Source organism: Columba livia, chromosome 4, assembly GCF_036013475.1.
Source record: "Columba livia isolate bColLiv1 breed racing homer chromosome 4, bColLiv1.pat.W.v2, whole genome shotgun sequence".
Lineage (NCBI taxonomy): Eukaryota > Metazoa > Chordata > Aves > Columbiformes > Columbidae > Columba > Columba livia.
Genome location: NC_088605.1, coordinates 68,579,153 through 68,599,971, shown reverse-complemented (window position 1 = coordinate 68,599,971; position 20,819 = coordinate 68,579,153). Strand labels below are relative to the sequence as shown.

The following is a 20,819-nucleotide window of genomic DNA, read 5'->3' as shown; positions in this document are numbered from 1 at the left end:
GAAACACTGTATGCCAATAACATTATTCAAATTAATATTCATGTAATCAAATCTCATATGTAGGTATGATCTGTCATTTCTGCCTAGAATCTCAGGACATTAAGGCAACTTTTCCTTGCCTAAAGCTGGCACAGCCTGAACCAACTGTATTATGATGCATATGTCTACATAATACAGACACCTGTGCCCCATGAAGTCCTCCCTTCGTGTGTCGTATCTTTTGAGAGTAATGGGGTGATATCATGGTCCTCAAATAAAACATGTAACACTCACTTTAGTTTGGCATCACATGGAATTGATGTGAAGGAGATACAGTTTCTTTGAAAGAAAGACTGGGTAGTTCAACTACTAAAGCTGTAAAACAGGCCGCAAAAGGTCAAATGGCTGACAAATTGTCTGTCATTTTCAGAAAAGGCCAGCCATACTTAAAAAGGCCAAAATCCAGGAAACTACAGCCCAGTCAGCCTCATTTCAGTCCATGCAAGTATCGTGAAGCGAGTCAGGAGGAAGAGTCAGCACGGCTTTGGCAAGGATAAATCTTGTCTGACCTGGGTGCTTCTAGGACAAATGACTGGATTTGTGGACAAGGAGAGAGCAGCACGTGTCATTTACCTCAACTTCAGCAAAACTAAACTGTCATGAACTGTAGTGCTAGAAGTTAGATAAGAATTTTTTAAATAAAACAATTTTACATTTATGAAGTTTGAAAATCTCTGCTAAGCCAATGTAGAGGAGGAAAACCCACAACAATTCAGTGTGGTTTTCTGGGAATCTAAAGCATCTCACCTCATCTAACTGAGAAACATTAATGTGGCTCATCAATTTGTCCTTTATAGCTCATGACTGGATGGAGTCCTTCTTCCATTTTGCCATTGTTATTGTGATCGTATCAGTTACACAAATTCCATGATCTAGAAAAATCTTCTTAATATGCTCTGTGTGCATATATATATCTGTATACCTCTATGCCACACGTTCTATTCAGTAATGAATATGTCACAAACAAGAAAAAACTGTGCTGACAGGAACCAAACCAACAGTGCCTTTTCAATCCTTCCAGCTACTGTCTAAGAAAAAGATAAACACCATTTTTATAGGTGTGATAGATACCGATGACACTTAATTTGCTTTAGTAAGCCTGAAGAGATCAAACTGTGACTAATATGAATTCTAGCATTTCTTTCAGCTTTCATGAAAGGCTTACACTAATTGTACATGTTGGTTTTGGCGGTGACTAGATACTGTGGTGATAGGTTCTTCGGGATTGCTGAGAGATAGATAAAGTTAGGATAAACTGATGTATTTCATATTATGAGCAGCTGGATGAGCCCTGAACACCATACCCAAGTGATTAATTTCTGAATGGTGGTGAAAAGCGAGGGGGGTGCTTAAATAAATCAATGGTGATTTTAATAAACTGGGAACTTCTAGGTACTAAATCTGTCTGCATCTGATCTGAATTGCAATTACCTGTCAAAAATTCATCCATCATTGCAAGTTCCAGACAAACTTTCTGGCAGCAGATGTTTCAAGAAAGCTATTTCATACAGGAAATATATCGTTTGGTGTACAGCTTTCCCAAGAACAAAAAGCAAAGTAGAAAACATTTCATGAGTAGCAGCAATAACTTCTATGTCAAACCTAAGCCTAGTTTGTTTGTGAATATAATTTGTAAATGTGAATTTCCAACATAAATCAATCAATGAAATGCTACTCATAATTCAGCTGATCTCAAATAGATGTAGTAATTAATTCAATATTTGTGTACTTGTGAAAGAAGTGGTATTTCTAATAACTTTAAATTCAACTTTATTAAATCCTGTCTCTAAGGCTGGAAGACTGGTGCCTGCTTTTCCAAAAAAAAATGTGGTGTGCCTCCACTAGCCAGGCTATGTGAAAAGCTTTAAGAGATAGCCCACAAAAACATCACACTCCCTCAGATCTGTATTCAGCAGGTGTGGGGCTACCTGTGCAATCTGTGCCTCTCTTATATCAAGACAAAAAGTATATGAGGGTGAAACTAACTTTGAGAGAATAAAATCATTAATTCAGGGGATCATAGAATCATAGAATGCTAGGGATTTGAAGGGACCTCGAAAGATCATCCAGTCCAATCCCCCTGCCAGAGCAGGAACACCTAGATGAGTCTACACAGGAAGGTGTCCAGGTGGGTTTTGAATGTCTCCAGAGGAGGAGACTCCACAACCTCCCTGGGACAACACATTACGTAAGCATTCTAATCATTCTCCAAACATAATTCTAGAAAGTTCCTAAATAACGTAAGTTAACATATCTACAAATATGTCCATTATAATGTGGAAGGTCACAGATGAGGCATCTAAACCTCAGTTCCAACCTGTAACGAGACCATACAGTACAGATACGCTTGTGATTTAAACATTTCCAATGTCAGATTGTTTGCTGAGTCCCAAAGACATGTTAGATTTTCGTCATTGACACCATGGCCCTTGCTTGTTTGAAATCTGTACAGCTGTCACAACCAGACATATCTACAGCTTCCCTTCTAAACCGGGGCTCACTCTCTCAAATGTTGTCTCATGATGACTGAGAAAATAAATACTGGAAAAAAAAAAATCCAAAACACAGAAAAAACTGGGGTGAAAACAAAGTTTGTCTGTCACTTAATACGAGTTCATTGACTTCCTGTCATAAGAGAAATGGCTGAATGTGGACTGTATGAAGGATTTGAATTCAGAATACCTAAACTCCAGTTTTTCATTGCACCTGTTCCACCACTTGGTACATGACCAGTCCCTTATGATGAGGCAGGAAGACAATGCAATGCACATTTCTGTGCAGCCATTAGCGGAATTGATATCTAACACTGCAATTTCTCATCTGAACACGCACCTTGAAAACGACCTCTGAAGACAAGCTGGACATATGATTAGAAGATTGCTATCCCAGCGAAATGATACCCTAAAAGCTGTTCTACTGTTACCTCTATCAAAACCTTCCTTTCTGTTTGCCAATTATAACAGCAGAATCTATCACTCTTTTCAATTTTCATTATATCAGGAATTTACTTTGCACATTTTCTTCTTCTATGTAGTACTTTAAAATCACATTTTATTAAATGCTGTTTCTAACATAATTGAGAGCAATTCACTTATAAAGTGACTGCTGACAGCTGGATCCATTTATATCTTATACGTGATATGCTGGGCCTCTTGTCATCCCTGTCTGGTATTTGAGAATTCATCTTTTGTATTAATATCTCAGAAAGCCTCAACTTTAAACACTATATCAAATGTGTTAATTTGAGCTCTACTCTCATACTCCTATAAAACTCATGGTTGCCAAACATTTGCTGAAAACATCTTACTTTCTCTTTTTATTTTGAAATATGTCATTTTCTAAACTCCTCACAAAGTGAATGATTGCATAAGTCCTCCTGACCTTTTCCAAACCACATTGAAATTAATAGAAAGATTCCTGTTGGCTGCAGAAGCTGTGAGTCAGGCCATTATTGCCTTAAGTAGACTAATAGCCTATTATACTGTGGATCTTAGGTGCTTTCCCCATGCAGTACCCCTCCTGGTTAGAGACACATTTTGCAACTCACCCTACTTCCATTTTTAGCCCTGTTATCCCTATTTCTCTCATTTGCCAGCGCAAAATGTCACTACATTTTATGTAGAATAACACTGTTTAGAAAATGTTTACATCTTGCACTTGAATTATTCTCTTTTTTTTTTTTCACAGTTATTTATTTGTACAGCATTAGCTTGGAAGGACTGCGCGTACTTTGTGCAAATCACTTCTCAGGCCTGTAACAAAAGACTGTGCCCACTCCAAGGGGTTTACAGCCTTAGCACTGGTTCCTATTACCATCTGCCTGTTCCCCTTTGCCAAAGACACAGCAGAGAACCAAAGCCCAGGAAATAAGCGGTCAGCCGCTTGTAACAGCGTAAGATGTGGATGTTTGAAACTGGCACTGCATGCTAATCGGAGGAGATAGTCCATCTCTGGATAGTGACTAAGAGGTAATAAGTAAGGAATAAATTATAACGAGCCTTGAAAGTGAAGATAAATAACTTTTGTTTAACACAGAAGAGAAGCTGGAACCAGCAAAGGGAAAAATAAAGAGGTGAATGGGATGGAAAATGATCCTGGCAGGAAGCTTCATAATGGGCAGAGGGAAAGATAATTTACATCAAGACTTCGACACAGCAAGAACTGCAAGTGGAGGGTGAGAGTCTAAAAACACTTCCTCTCTTTACATTTATGAAAAACTATGTTTCAGGCATATCAAAATGAAAACTAACTTCCAGTCTTAAAAGTAGCTGAAGGAGCAAGTGCTTCAGGGTGAAGATGACGTCCAGGTCACACGCAACGCTATGGAGCCATCAGTGAGGCCAGGTGGAGAAGCACAGCATTGGTGAGTGATGGTCATGGGTTGAGATATTTTTCTGGGGCTTCAGATCCATGAGTCAATGTTACAATGTCACAGGACAGGCAGAAGAAACAGCTCTGAAGCAAAATGGTATGACAAGTATTGTGGGCATATGTGTACATCTTCTTCATGTCTTGGTGGGTTCTTCACCTCCTTGTGTTAATAGTAAGGGCAAGATCCTGTCCTATTTAGACAATAGCTGGAGCTGTGTTTCTCTAGGTTGTTTGCTGAAGTCTTGTGAGAAGACAGTGGACTCATTATTTTAGAAATTTCCAGGGTTTACTCTGGTGAAGGCAAGGAGCCAGCACCAGTCAAACAATGTCTGGCTGCTTGATTAGAAACAAATTGTTTAAAGCTGGAATTCATCCCAATTTCTTTTTTTAATTTAATTTTCCTGTGGAAAGCTTATTGAAAAAGCTGTTACAGCTACCTTGACCATGCATACCCTCAGTTTTAAAAATTAAACTTATTCTAAGAACAGACTGCGTATGTTTCTAGCCTGTACATAGTATATTACAATGCTGCTAAGACATCTATGACCTCAGCACAGAAATATCATGAGAGGGAATGGCAGGCACCAATTAGTAGGTGGACAGAAGGTCTGAAGCTTAAAACATTCTCATTAAAATGTATTTTTCTAAGCTTAACAAAATAATGAGAACCACCCCTTGATCCATTTTCCTGAAAAGCAGTGATCAAATGTTTTAGAAGTCAATTTCATTCTTATTAATTTTTTTTTTTAGTAAGAAGGATGGAGAATGTCTAATGTAATAACTATGAAGGCATGTGGAGTCTTTTTTATAATGACCATGAACGTTTATTTGTGGGATAAAATTACCCTTAAACAGCAAAGTCCCATAGTATTTATTATATAATCCTAGTTCTTTTAGCTATTGCTTCAAACACATCTACCATAGTGAAATACCTATTTAGGTTCATCAAGCAAACATAATCAAAACATGATAGACTTGCTGTCGTATTTCATTGTGTAAGGTAGGCTTTCTTTTATTCAATGAAATGAATGCGATACCTGAGTCATTCAAATTAATTGCAGCTATACCACAGCTTTGAACTATCCATTGATATCTACAAAAAAGAGTTCTTATCCCACACAACAAATAGACAAAATTCTCAGTTTGCATTACGTTAGCCTTCAACTTTTCTTAAACATAAATAATGTTCCCTGCATGTTTACATTAGGGATTAAGTGTCTTCATTCTGAATAACTTTGCAAATAAACTAAATGAAAGGACACACAGACCTTAGCTCTTGTTCTGTGTCTTTGTTTCATACTGTAATTTTATATAGCACCAGTGTTTTATCTATCTAGCACTAGGCTGCAGTAGTGGAGCTTAAGTATGGTAGAGGGCAAAATGTAAAATGTTTTCAGAAAACAACTTGCCTTGCCCCTCTTCCTTCTAGTCTCTTAATGTAAAGGTGAAGATTTTTCTCAATAATCTCAGAATTTGAGTCAGATGAGTATTACACATGTATTTGACTATGTTATGGCTCAACTTAAAGTTCTCAGTTCTCAGGAGATCCAGCACATATTCTGTGATGAGACATCTAATTCATACTGACCAATGTTTTATTGATACATGAAAAACTCAATGAATGTTTCTTGCAATACAGAATCTTCTCCTACCACCTTTGGAAAATACTTTCAAAGCACTGTGTGGCTTATTAAGGAAATGTCTCTGATCTACAAGTTAATGCTGTCATTAACAGATTTCAGCAAAAATAACCTTCAGCTATCTTCTACATCTATGTCTCAAATAGATGAATCAGGTTTCTGTTCTACATGCAAGATATAAATGCTTAATTCTGAGAATCCACTTCACATATTCCCATTTTTCCTACAAGAAAAGATGAATGAATAATTAAATAAAAACATTGCATTTATTTTTAGGTTGGAAAGTAGTCTGAGTTCTACTTTAAAAGTTATTTGGCCTAGCACATCACTGTGCTCTTTCCAGACCTCCAAGCTTCATTGATAGTTAACCAAAGAGCAAAGGAAGGCAGACTTTGAAGCAAGGAAATGTTTCCTTCCGTACTGCTTAACTAGCGCAGACAGCATTTCTTTGTTGATATATGTGATTTATTTCCCCTTATATCCTTGAGACTTCTCAAAAAATTGAGAAGGCTAAGGACTACCTCCAAATCTTTCATACAAAGTTGGCTTTGACATGTTCCTTCCCCCTTTTTTCTGTTTTCCCTTGGTTTTGGGGCTTTTGTTTGAATTATCATTGCTTTGCTTCACATTATGACTAAGTAGGCTTTTAGTGTTAACACCTGAGCACAGAAATGGAAATTAAGAAACTGTTCCACTTGACTGAAAGCATTATGCCAAACTGTTGAAATAGTCAAGGATACCTCAGCTGTAGAAATTAAGTGCTGATAATTACGCATCCTATGAAAGATTTAAAAACTAATTGTGTTTGTGTAGTGTTTAATGCTGATACTCTCATTGAACTTAGGCTGTTACGGAATGTGAATCACACAGAAAAGAGTATAGCAGCTAAAAAAAGCAGTAAAAAGAAAAAAAAAAAGAATAAAAAATACTTTCTTGTGATTTAACAGCCTACTTGGAAATAGAAAACAGAATACTAGAATACTGTTTAGTTTTATAGCAGATGAAGAGAGCTGGTTTCTTGGTCTTTGAATATATATATATATAGCTCTTATTTAGCATAGCAAGGTAGTAACTAGCCCTGACTGTAGAAAAAAATATTTATATGACATATTTTTGTGGCTTTTTAAAATGGAAACTGTGTAATTTCTACTAGAAGATTTTTCCTTATCTAGCTTGCAACCTGTCCTTTTGCTTTAACTTTTTCAAGTCCACAGGCAAAAAACCAGCAATGCTGAATCTGTCTCAGTGCCAGAAAGGATTTCCACAAGTAGAAAAGGAAACGGATGCAGATTCCTGTTCCTTTTTCTCATTTGCAGCAGTTGGTGCCAGATCAGGTATCAAAGGCCTGCAGCACCATGGCCAGGCCAGGAAACCTGCTGGGGACTCTGCCAACACCTGGCCAAAACCATAGGACTAAATCATCAGGCACCAGATGTCAGTGTTGCAGCTGGTGGGCTTGGGCAGGGTATGACCATGGGAGAGCAAAGCCGTGGCACCAGCATCTCTGAGACCTGTCTGCTCAGAGATGCATCTTCTGCAAGCCCCACACAGACACTGTACTGAGAGGTTTTGTTGGTCGTTTTCACATCACCCTAAGTTAGGGGCAGCACCTGCAGGAAATCTCTGCCTCAGTGCACAGGTAGGTCAATGTGAATTTAACAGACCTCTGCCTTTAAGGGGTCAGTTTTACTGTGCTCTGAAAGGAGCTGCAAATACGTCCAGAAAATTTGCTTCTGAAGTCTTCAAAGAGAAAGAGATCCCAAACCGAAAGTGTAAACATACTTGACGTTTTTGTTTGGGTAAGACATTAAATCCCTTCCTTCATCAAAAAATGCTCCAGTGACAGACTTTCACCTAAACCAAGTTAAAGCTGCTTCCCCACCAAAGAAAACCTCCATCCAGAGGAACTGTGGGCAGAATTATCTGCAGCACAAGGGCAGTGAGAAACAGTAAGGGTTCGCACGGTCTTCAGTGCACGTATGTGTTGGCAAAAAGGACGTCTGGTGACTTTATTAAATATTTTGGTGCCCAGCAGGATATGGAAACAAGCTTCTGCTATTCCTCTTACATGTCAAAGTACATTCCTGATAGTGGATTTTTTCCTTAGTTGTTGCAAACAGGTGGTAACTTCAACTGTCTGAAAAACTTCATTGTATTCCCATGAAGTATTTTTTTTAAAGATCCCCAAAGTGAGATTTTTCAATTTTGAGGTAGCTCTGATTTTCAACAAATGCCTTTTGAAAGGGAAAAAGCAGACACTATTAAAAAAAAACAAAACAAAAAAAAAAAACACAAACAAACAAACAAAAATACCAAAAAAAAACCAAAAAGCACAATTTTCTAAACAAAAACAAAACCCAGAGAAAACATAATTAAAATTGGAGAATCCTACCATTTCCTGACAGATACAGTTTTCTAGCAATAATTTCCAACATCTCTATTGGCTTATATGCCACAGGACTTAAGTCTTCACAGCTAGTGAGATTTTCCTCCTTTATTTCAAGGTCACAGCAAATTGAATGTGTGTGATTTAAACAGGAGAAACTGTCACCCCATAGGTGGTGGCCCATCTTGGGGCTGGAGCCACATGAGGATCTTTGATCTGTACTCATAACCATGAACTGTGGATTAATATTGAAATAACTCTTAAAATTCCTACAGCAATGCACATATATGTAGATAAATTACTTTAAATGCACCTTCAAGCAATCATGTAAATATCTAAGCTATGAACTTATTCATATGAAATTATGAATAAGATCTCAACATGAACTGAAATTTGAAAACTGTACCTTTTGGCTGCCTCTCAAGAAAAGCATTTGTTTTTCACACTGCACTTAGTAATCCAGAATGAAAATATAGGTGAGATCAGAGGGTAACTGCTATGTGCCATGTTGCACTGATTGTGCAAGTTATTTTACGTAATTCTGGGAATGTACAAGTTGCCACAATTGTTTCATCCTTTTATTTGTAAAAATGTTGCTCAATAAAGTGGCCATGGATAGATATTAAGACTAATGCATGAGACAGTGGTCTAACTTCTACTTGCAAGAAAACAAGCTGGAATGGCAAGGCTGTTTCATGTAAATGCTGCCCTCACATAAGTTTACCACTTCTCTTTTAGTGCTGTCTTAATTCCTTCTCCATTTATTATCTGGCTTTTATGACTCATTTTAAGTTTAAAATCACCGAAGTGAAGTCTTTTCTGCTTGTCTGAAAAGCATCTTTCAGACCTCCAGGGATACATACAGAACACTTGTGACTAATGCTTAATCAGTTGCCTTGTAGTTCTTGGCCTTAGCATCGACCCTGTTGTCTTGCACACATATCAGCCCCGAAGCTGGCATTAAAACTTATTTCCTCTTAGACCTCAGTGTGGTGTCACACATGGTGTATGTAAAACAGCAGTATGTGGGATTATTTGTTTTGAACTACAGAAGCAGTCATTCAGTTTGTACTGTGAATTTCCTTTACTAGAAGCTTTCAAACAGAATGTCCTTTACTTTTGTGTATATAAACGTATATCACTGAATGATCGAAGGGATGAATTCAGAGATTCAGATAACACTCCTAAACATGACTGTCTCTCCCTGTGCTGTGTGCCCATCGTCCTCTGGCGTTTTCTCTCTCGGTGTCCGCAATGCTGAGACTCACAGCCACATCAGAATGCTGCTGTGCATGTGACGGTGATGCCAATCTCTGTGCTGCCCCGTCAACATCCAGGCTGCATGGCTGCTCTTCTCTCTCTCCTCTTGAGTTTCCAGTTAGGTTGCCTGCTCTTAGTTTTCTATTCTGTACCATATTTGTGGCAATCACATATGGAAAATGAATTTACTAATTTTAGATTTCATTCAGTGAAGATTATTTTTAAATAATGAAGCCTTGCTGTAATCCTATCTCTGCCGTTTTAAGTTTCATTCCTCATCTTACGGAAAGTTTGTAGGAATCTATCCAGGTCCATGGCATGGTAAGAAATGGTTGTGATTGTTAAACTACAATACAGCTAAGAGTGGATTTCTAGAGTATCTCTTCACCCTGTTATTTTTTTAAATTAATCTTTGAAGATTCATAATCCTTAAATCCCCAATTCAGTAAAAGGTTTAATATACTTTAACAATAATTCTGTGTCATCAGCAGCAGCTGACACAGCATTCACGTTTGTGTCACACCGTGGTCCCAGGGCAGAGCTACACAGCTCCTCACACCGCCTGGGGCAACAGCTCTACATAGACCTTTCTCTACCTGTAGCTTTCTACCTGCCTCACCATACCCACTCCATAAATGAGACAAGCTTTTAAGGCTGGGAGGAAAAAACCTCTTTCAAATCACCATCTTTGCCTTAATTAACAAACAAAATTTTGTTTGGTCTGTGACGAACAAGTTCAACAGCTCCAAAACAATATTTGGAGGGAGTAGTTAAAATTAAATGATAAACAAAATAAGTGTACCCAAGTACTTCACAAAATCACTGGTTTTCATGTTCTTGTCATATGCAAGTTTTCATCCATTGACCTTCGTGGTCTAATGTGAAAATGAATGATTTTTTAGCTTGCTTGCTTTTCCTCCAAACAAAAAAAAAATTGCTCCTTTTGATTCCAATTCAAATTAATGGAAGTCTGGGGAAAAAGAAACAGACAAACAAACAAGGAAATGCTTTATATTTGGGTTTATCTTTTCATTCTTGGCAGATGGGTTTGGTTTTTTTTACAGCCACCTTTTGAAAACAGTATGTTGTTTTGTCGTTTCTTTGTAAAAGAGTAACAGCACTGAATCTTTATCACATTGATCACTTCACAAGTTTTCATCTGGGGTCCAAGTTAATACACAGCATTGTTATTGCATTATTATTTTTCATTTGGATCCTATTGATTTACTGCCAGTAACTTACAGGTCAATTTACAAAAAGATGGGGTATGATTTATTTTTTTTCTAAAAGATTATGCCACAATGGGAATGCTTTCATGAGGCTGTCAGATCTCCAGGTTTGTTTTTTCTTCCCTCAGGAGTGCAAAACATTCATAGATTAGTGGTGTGGTTCCACCTGGATTTACACATAGAGTATCCATGGCTTTCATATAATTCATATGAATAAGTGGCTATACACAAGCCTACACTTAAATTGGAATTTACTCCTGGGGCATGCTTCTTTTCTCCCTTCTCCCTGTATAGCTCAGGAATAATGTACAAAGTCAGTATATCTATAATGATATAAAAGAGGTCGGTGAGGAGACTTTACATGTCTTTTGACAACAAACTACCAAGGTTCAACATCTCCAAATGACAAGTACTAAAAATACACATGAAGAATTGGTTTGGGCATTGGCCAGGCCAGTGTTGGCACTGACAAAGCGTGTCCTTTCTGCGTGGTTAGTAATGCTGTGCCCTGTCTCAGGGATCAACAATACCTCCCCAAAATGTTAGTGTGGGCCCAGCATTCAGCCCAACTCGGAGCTCATATGCATTACAGCCCTCTGAGCCTCACCTGCCACTGGTGCAGGGCTGGGCAGTCCCTGCGTCCGAGGTTCTTCTGTCCTACCTGCACCAGAAAGGGCATCATCAGGACATACATTTGTAAATTTTCTGTATTTTCACCCAATTTCCTCTGAGCAATGTACTAAGAACATTTAGGAAACCAAGGTTAGAAAAGTCTGCCATTGTAATTACAATTTACTATCAAGTAGAAATAATTCAGTTACTATCAACTTTGTACTTGGAAGGTCCACTTTTGAAAGAAAATAAGCAACCTTAAACAATTTTTTTCTCATGATTTATATTTATCATCATTAGAATTTAGCTGCTAGGAAACTGAAATTTCAAATGAAATTTCTTGCTTAAAATGGAGGTGTAAAGGCTCGAAATATACTGTGTCTAGTTAAATGCAAGCATTGCACAACAGTTCATTTAGATAGATATATGCAGCCAAATATATTCGTATGTATTTGTACGAACATTTGAGGAGTAAATGGCCAAATTGTAAGTATGCTGGGAATTGTCTTAATCATTAGTGAATGATATAGTGCTATTTATAGACACAGAAAAAGAAAAATCACTATTCTTTCTTGATAGTGTTCATGACTATTTCAGCTGAGCTGAGGTTTAAAAACATTACTACATAAAAAAATGCTAAATCCTTTAACTTATTACTAAGAACTCTTTGATTTTTTTACACATATTTTTATTAGATTCAGAACATCTAAGTTCTAGTTTCAAAATTTGTCCCCCTTTACAAGAATCAAAGATGTTTCAAAATGGTCAAAATCTATCACTTCAGTATCCGTCAGTGAACTCTGTTTTAATTTTTTTCTGATAGTTTGCCAAACACAAGAAGCATAATATTGTGCTTCAATGTTAAATGTTGGTTTATAAATCAAGTTACACTTTTTCCACCAAATCTGGCTTCTGCTGTATTTCAGAGTCCAGCCAAATGGAAGTCTTGTATCTGTCAATAATTTCTGAAAACAAAGTTGTTCTTGCTTTCCTTATTTCAGTTATGCCCAGCAAGAACAGAAGATATAGCAGGAGTTTCTAAGTTTCAGTACACAGACATTTAGAAGCACTTTTTACAGTTGTGAGAATGGATACTTAGTCCTTATCTCAGATTTAGAAATTGACAAAGACATTCTGGCTGCTATAATAAACATCAGCCCACACTTTTAGAAGTTGGGCTATTTGAAAAGAATCAATGAGCAGAATGCTGAATTGAACTTATTACTGATATGCTATAATACTTGCAATCTATGAGCTAACAAACACATGCAAAAAAATCAATATTTCTAATTTTGTGATTTAAATATGGCACTTTAACCATGTTTATAATAAGCCTTGCTTCACTCTTTGATTATGAAAATGTAAACAAAGCAATGAAATATAAGTTACCTAAATATGTCTCCCTAAAGATGGTTTATTTATCACAGATGATAATTAATTGTTTTTTGTTTTGGTTTGTTTTTTTTCCCAGCAACAAGATACAGTCCCTGAGTTGAGAGATAGCTATTCAACTCTTCTTCTGGAAGTCCTCTATTTAATGCACTTTTTGTAGTTTGGTATAGCATTAGTTCTCTACAATTTCAAATGAGTCAGCTCCTGTCAAGGTAGAGTGCATCCTTCCACAGCTGGTAGGTCTCTGAAGGGTTACTGATGCGCCGTCTGTTGACTTGGCTCTTAAAATGTGAATAATTCATGGCAGGATCCCAAATGATGAATAAAGGATCAAGCCTGTATTGGAGATAAACATATTTATATAACTTTAATGCAATTACTTAATGCAATTAAGTAATTAATGCATTACCCAATAATCAGGTAGCTCTTTTGGAAGTTTTTGTATGTAAAGCCGTCCTTACTTTTTTGCTAAGTTACGAAAGCAAATTACAGTCCTTTGGCAAAAAAATCCTTTTTATACAGTTCTGTTACAGAAGAGCTGCCCAAGCAAATCAAGTTATCAGTCTGCACCCCAGAGCCTTAGTCATATGTGTTTTGCTACTGCATGCTGTAAATGCAACAGTCATTCATATTACTATAACCTCCCATTTAAGTTCAAGCAGTGTTGCAGAACAAGGAAAATGTTTAGATCTTTGGATTCTGAGGTGAACACTTACAGCTCAGATTTTAGACGTTTGATAGCTAACCTCTGTCAATACCACAACTGCTTGTTGCATACAACTATTGTGTTTATTTTGTGGACGTAGAGATAATATAGCATAGATGTAACCAATGGTCCTCTGTCAACCACAATTTAACTACTTCTTATGCACTGAGGGTAACACATATATCTAAGAGCTGGTTTTCTGGTGTAGAGAAGCTAAGATTTCAGGCTAGATCAAATCATGTAGATTAGATGTCAACAGCCATAAACTTCAAGTAGGACTTGAAGACTCAATTATTGGATTATGTTGGCCTGTCCCAACTCTTCATAAATCTTTTATATGTCTTTTGGTATTATTAAGTCATTTTTATGATGATAAATTTTTGTGTGATAACATAAATTATATAAAAAAAGGATGCCAAATAAAACTTTTTAACGAAACCTTTACTAGTGAGTGAGTGCTTCCTTAAAACAAAAATTCATTGTCACAATCTATAAGTGGTGGAAGTGATGAATAGATGTCCTGTGGAAAGGACATGTTACTGTGATAATAAAAGCATCTTCTGAGTTTTTGTTTGTGTTTCTATTCATACAGAAAATCTGTTATTTGGCAACATCAGGGCATGTGTAGACAGGGTATCCTCATGCGAAACAATTTCATAGTGTAGCATCGCTACCTTTCCAAATAATTGTCTTTTGATATTTCATATTTCCAAATTTTCATTCTACCATGTTGGTCTAGAATATATTTACAAAACATGTGTATTTGTGGTTTACATTGCTCTGTGTTTTTTTGTTTTTTTGTTTTTTTGTGTTTTTTTTTTTAACAAAATATAAACTCTGTCAAAAGGCTACTTAATGTTTATATTGAAAGAGGAAAAGCAGGTGTCCTGATAGCTTCTTGGCTTGATGAAAGTCCATTAAAGACAGGAGGTTTTCTACTGATTTTTATGATGTGGCTACGTAGCATGTTTCTGGACAAAAGCAGGAATTCTAAGTGTAAGTGATGATTTATTTTCCCTCAGACTTTTTTTCTGTACATGTCTCTAGTCCTGCAGTGACAGAAGTTTCTATTTCCTGTCTTTATGAACCAAACTGGAAGTTTCTTTTGGTCAGGAAAAATATTTTTAATAAAATAAATAGAAAGAAAACATTTTATTTTATTATTTATGATATGGCAATGGGGCTGACAGTCATATTCCACTCTCTCTTAATCTATGATTTAGAAGTATATCCTAGTACATCCCAGTCTCCCAGATATTCTGTTTGTGATAGTTTTCTCTTTTTTTGCATTTTGAATATATCTAAATATCACAGGAGTGATTCTAGTTTTATGCTATTCAATTGTGATTTGTGTTTTTTTGCTATTGTGCTTTGTTTTGTTTACTCTCTTTAGTAATATTTCAGAAAACCATTTTCCAGGGACTCTTAATTACTTGTCTGAAAATTAAGCACACAGACACCATAACTACCTCACTTTGCCCCATTCATCAGCATTATTAAATTAATAAAACCACAGTCACTGGAAATCCTGCTGAGATACGGCAAGTGGCCATATACTACTCTCTGTTAGAAAAAACAGAGGGGAACAAAACACACCTGAAAACCTGTCAAACGTGGGCAGAGCTGAGAGTTTATTATGTTCCCCCTTTTGTATCCTATACCCCTGAGAGATATTTGTGCAAAGGGAGAACTGATTAACTGCAAACAAGGAAGTTGTAATACTCCGAAAAGTTTGAATCCAGGCATATTTTCCATCATGAAGGTATTTGATACTGGCAAATGTCCATTTAGCCCATTATGTGTGAATTTGTGCTGGGAAAGAGAAGGTGCAGCTATGCACAGGTCATTTGCCCCCTCTGTGTGTAGTTTGCTCTCTGCGTGCTCTGTGAGAGAAGCCCTTAGGGCCCTGAAGGACCAGAGAACTGATGAAATACTATTACATTCATTTTATAAAAGATACGGAATTTAAGCTGGCTTCACCTGCCTATGTATGTTTGCAATTTGTTACGCATATTTTTTTCCCTGAATTCCTACGCTATTCCCTAATTTTTATTCTTTGAATTGTCAAAACAAAAATTCAGGTTTTTGTGTTTCTATAAGTAAATGTGTATTTAATTCTATACATATTTAATTATAGGCTTTAGGGTGTCTTATACAAATAAGTTGCCATTCTTTTCCCCATTACAAATAATTTGTCTTGGACTTTAAAATGAAAAATTCTGTATGACTGAGTGGAAGTACCTTCACCTGACGCTGCTGAAGGAGACTTGGTCCCAGTTGCAGGCTCATATTGTGGTTTGCAGTTCAGTGGGAACTGGAATCCCTTGCCTCACCCAGTAGCAACACAATATTACCTTGGAGGTTACCAGCACCCGCTTTAGAAGGTCTGGCTGCACAATCTGAGAAAATCCAAAGGCTAAAAAAAACCAAAGCTCATGAAGTGATATTTAGTTTTGTCATTAAATCCCGTGAAGGTCAGGATTTGTTCTCAGCTGTTTAGAGGAGACTTCACTAATCCTGTTCCTCTCTGGTGCATAACGCATTATCTGTGCTTCCAACTTCTGTATTCTTGCAAGTAAAAGTCAGCTTTGTTCTGCAGATCCTGTGCCTGCAATTGCTTGCGGGAGCTATTTAACCATCTATGCAGTACAGCTTGCAACATGTTTTCTTTCTATGTTGTAGAAGCCATCAATTGTCTGTGAAAGCCCTTGTTCTAAGACTAGGAAAGTGCTCAGTCTGGGACTGGAGAAATCTCAAATGTCATGACTGCCTGCTTTGGGAAGCATCCTCCCTATCTTTCAGGGATAAGAGGTGGTGTATGGTCCCCAATTCAACCCATGCCAGGTTCTCAACTCACTGTCAACCAGTAGCATCTCTGTAGATACACTACAGATGATCCATGGCTATTATAGCACGGCCATATTCATCTTGCAAGACAGCTATTTATCCTGGACTAACTACTGCTTTTCTTTTTTTTTTCCTGCACAGTAGCTTTTATTCAGCAAACTGAGCTGCTGGAAGTTGCAGTTAAGCTTAGTAGCTAAATCCATTCTATTAGCCTCTGATCTGCAGTGCGGGATCTTTTGTTCAGCCAGAACATTCCCTACTCTGTTGTTATTACTCCTTGTAGGAATATATGATAAGGCTCTTCTTAAAATATGTATATCACTTCAAGTATCCATACCAAAAAATCCCTTTTCTTCTTTTTCTCCCTTTTTTTGACAGGACATCTTCCCAGGGATGATGTGTCACCACTTGAAAACTGACCTCAAAAAGGACAAATTCATTCTGAAGTGAGTCCTAGTGCTTCTTTTTGACAATTAGCCTTCATGTTTCTCATGGTTCTTCCTTTTTTATAATGTCTAAACATGCTGGGTCATTCTGGCATATTCCTGAAATATTTAACCACCTAAAAACAGACATGGGGATCTTCAAAAGTTTCTGCATTAGTTAAGAATGAGGCAACAATGCACATGTTTTACCACTGAAACACCATATCAAAGAAAGTGTTAGGTTTTCTATTTTTCAGTGACTTAAATCAGGACTTGGTGCCTCGTTGGTTATGCATATACTTAACACAAGGTACTTGGATGAATACCAGGGCCATGTGGCGAGGTTATTTACTGTGTGTTATACAGGTGGTGAGTCTAAATGATCTAATGATCTTCTGCCCACAAAATCTCTTACTCTACATAACACTCTCGACCTTTTCCTCTGTCACTCATTTATTTGCAGTCAGAAAAGGCTGGCATGTGGCTTATTTTATTGATGGCATGCTGTGTGTCCTAGGATCATTGTTAATGTGCTGTAATTCTTTATACAGTCATTACAGCACTATTAGAGACCTCAATGTTGGTCTTTATATGGTCATTGGAAGAGTTTTACACAGGTTGTTATTACTGTGACTCTGTCTTGCACTATTTAACAAGCACTAGGCAGCAATTACTGAAAGGGTTACTTACCATCAAACCTGTACACAGTGAGTTGGTGAAATATGTTTCAGAGGTATAATTCACCCATCCACCAGAGCACAATAAAACACCACCTTTATTTCTGATTTTATTGGTTCTGTCTGCTCTCATCTGGTGCCTGAACATTTTATCTGTTCGCAGTTTTTTCTAATGCAATAAAAAGAGCAGACAGGATTTTGCCCTTTATTTAAAATGTTTTGCCACATTTAGAGGTAAATAATTGCCACTTTTTATGTTGTATATTTCCAGACTTATCAGAGAAATGTTTTGATGCTAAAAATGCTCCACAGGATCCAATGCATGGTTAAATATGAACAGTCTCTTTCTAACATCTTGTTTTATTTTTGCTCTGGTATGAACCTCTCCCTCTCTGCTTCAAAAGCAATGTCTGTTAGAAGTAGAATGAAGGAACTGCATTCCCTTACAGTAGGTTTTTCTATAGAATCAGTTGTCGTAGGTCCCTGCTCCAAATAAACTCTCCTTATGTAATTTTCTCCCCTTGACTACATACCTGTAATTGCTATGGAAGTGGATATGTGTGCCCTTATTCCTCTAGTTAACACCTGTATTCCCAAGACAGCAGCAGCATCCATTAGGTCTGCTCCACTAAACATGTCCTGTTGTTCCTCCATCTGTTACGCAGGTTGCCGGGATGCTCCCCACTGGAAAGGTGGCAAAATTGGTGCCCATCAGCTCATGCCCTATTGGGATGGTTTCCAAAGTGAGGCAATGCCCAAATGTGAGTCTCAGCCCACAAACAGGAGTTGAGAGTTGGGCATCGAGTTTTAGGTACCATGTCCTCTGGCTTAGTAAGCTACATGTCTGGGAGTTAAGCACCTGTGTTTCTGCATGCATGACAAAGGAAAAAGGGAGAGAAAAGACCTGGCTTCCAGTCCTTACAGAAACAGAGTTAAAATCATTTACATTAGGGATGCAATAAGTAGAGATCCTTGCTTTCGAGCAGATATGTCTCTGCAGAAGAAAGTTGACACTCTGAGCACCAAAACAGATCATGGGAACTACAATAAAAAGAAGTGTTCTGCTAAAGCTAAAGGGAGAGGAATCTGTCAGAGAGAATGATAGAAGAAGACTGGTATTATGAAAGGAAAAGGGGGGAAAAGAGGAAAAAAAAGGTACAAGAAACTGGAAAAGCCTTTAAGGGACATAATGCTGGTTAATGAGGCAGAAACTAAGAGACAAGTGAATTACAAGCCAGTGTGATCAGCATTTTTTCAAGGTAATTTGTAAAAGGTGACAAAAGCATTGATTTGCTTTTTTCTCACTCTGCCTGTGTACTTATGTCATTCACTTAATGTAATAACCTCTACTAATCAGTCATAGATTGCAACATATTTTTGTTGACCTTAAAACAACGAAAAAATTATGATTCTGGAATTTGAAGCATGCAGTTTTTTTCCTAGCTAAAGGGTAAAATAAAGAGGTATAGCTGGACAAATTTTTTTCATGTTATGTGATGAATCAAGGCCCATGCACCATAGGAAGTCCAAACCCATTCACTTCCTATAGTTTCAGGCTATGTCTCAATTCTAAAATAGTATTAAAATGAAAATTGTTATTCCATATTGTCATTCAGTGAAGCTTATATGAGCCATAGATTTCAGGTATTCCCATAATGGAAGTTATGGGAATTATTGTCTTTAAGAGGCAGAAGTATCTAGAATGAGAAACAGCTGCATTTCTGCCACATTGAATAGAAGGAAATAAGAAGAAAAGAAGGCAGAAAGAAGCCCCAAAACTGCAACTAAGTGGATACTAGAAAGGTAAGATACATTCAGCTAACAAGTGAGGAGAAAAAGACAATCTTTTAGGCTTTAGAAGAGCTGATAATAGCAGAAAAACTGCCTGCAACACAAGGCCAAAAGATATCAAACACCCTAAGATATGCTTTCACAAATCAACTAAACATATAAACTAGAAAAAAACAAAAAAAGCATTCCTCTAGACTATGTCCCTAAGATGAGAAACTCTGAAAACCTGCAAGTGTAAAGTAAGTATGAGATGGTTGTCAGTGTAATGTCAGCTTCTAGCAGAACAGAAACAACTCAGAAGTCTTGGGATGAGTTCTCTACTGCCCTGCATGTTGTACAGTCTTTTTAAATCAAAGCCTAGAATGAAGTTTCCAGCCAGCCCGAAAATACTACATGTCAGACTATGCAGAAAGAGCACTACTGCAGAAAAGGTGCTTTACCAGAATTTAAGATCTAAACAAATATTAGACAGGGTTCAGGTTCAATAATGGTCTTAGTTGCTTTCCTTTTTCCTTTTGCATAAAAGATATTTTGGCTAGTATTTTGCTTTGTCTTGCTTCTATAAATCCTCAGAGGATCCATCTTGGGAGCACTTCCAGGATTTGACCTTTAGATATTGACAGAGAAGATGTATATGCATGTGTTCTCATGTTCTACAAAATGTATCGACAATAATGGCCGTTCTTCCATTTATTTTGTAAATAGTTTAATTTTTACATATTTGTATGACTGCAAGATATAGTTAGGCTTCTGTAATTAATAATATTTACGTGCACTATTTTAATCTAGGGATTTAAATTCTCTGCTGCATATTGATAAACACTTTATACCATTTAAACCAGTGTACTGCAATGTCATTCATCAAAAATTAAAAGTGCACAATATCTATGATGTGAGGCTATTAATTTATCCACAGAGGCAAAACTACATGCACTGCTCAACTGATAAGCCAGCTTCTGTCTCTTGTGGTCAAAGGTAATTCTTTCTTCCATATTAGCTGTGTGTTGGACCTTGGTTTCACAGATTTTGTCACCAGTGCCTGATTATATGTGGCAGGTTTGTAATGTGGAGTATCCTCTAATGGGGATTGCACAGCCACTACCAAAGTAATTTCAATTAGCACTTTGATTAAATGTAAAACTGAACTCCACTGGTAGTAAACAGTGTCTTATCCACATAATTGTTTTGTGCCTATGTAATCTTTTCCTTATAACCTGTTCAGAGAAGGGTATGAGATATACCTTTTACCTCTCTGTTTTCCTCCTGTTCTGTGGTATATCATGTCAAAGGGAGGTTACTCACCTTTGCCAGCTGAACTAGTAGGCCTGCACCTAGTGAGAGGAATCCAACAGAAAAGTGTTTAGTCTTCTGGGCCCCTAAAAGAAGCTTTTAACTCCAGTTTTTGGAGCAATACATCTGAAACTTTTGTTCTTTTTTCTTTTTT

At 37.1% G+C, this 20,819-nt stretch overlaps 2 long non-coding RNA genes across 3 annotated transcripts in view; one reads left to right on the top strand and one right to left on the bottom strand.

Moving 5' to 3' along the window:
• Nucleotides 1-2,518: 2,518 nt before the first annotated feature.
• On the top strand, nt 2,519-20,788 carry LOC135579399 (uncharacterized). Its single transcript, XR_010472445.1, has 3 exons — nt 2,519-4,402; nt 16,861-16,928; nt 18,250-20,788. It is a non-coding gene; the product is annotated as an uncharacterized LOC135579399 (long non-coding RNA).
• LOC110356355 (uncharacterized) overlaps nt 4,985-20,819 on the bottom strand; it is a 79,786-nt gene continuing 63,951 nt past the window's right edge. For both annotated transcript variants that reach the window (XR_010472444.1, XR_002409553.2), the window contains one exon: nt 4,985-13,265. This is a non-coding gene — a long non-coding RNA (uncharacterized LOC110356355). The remainder of the gene's footprint in view (nt 13,266-20,819) is intronic.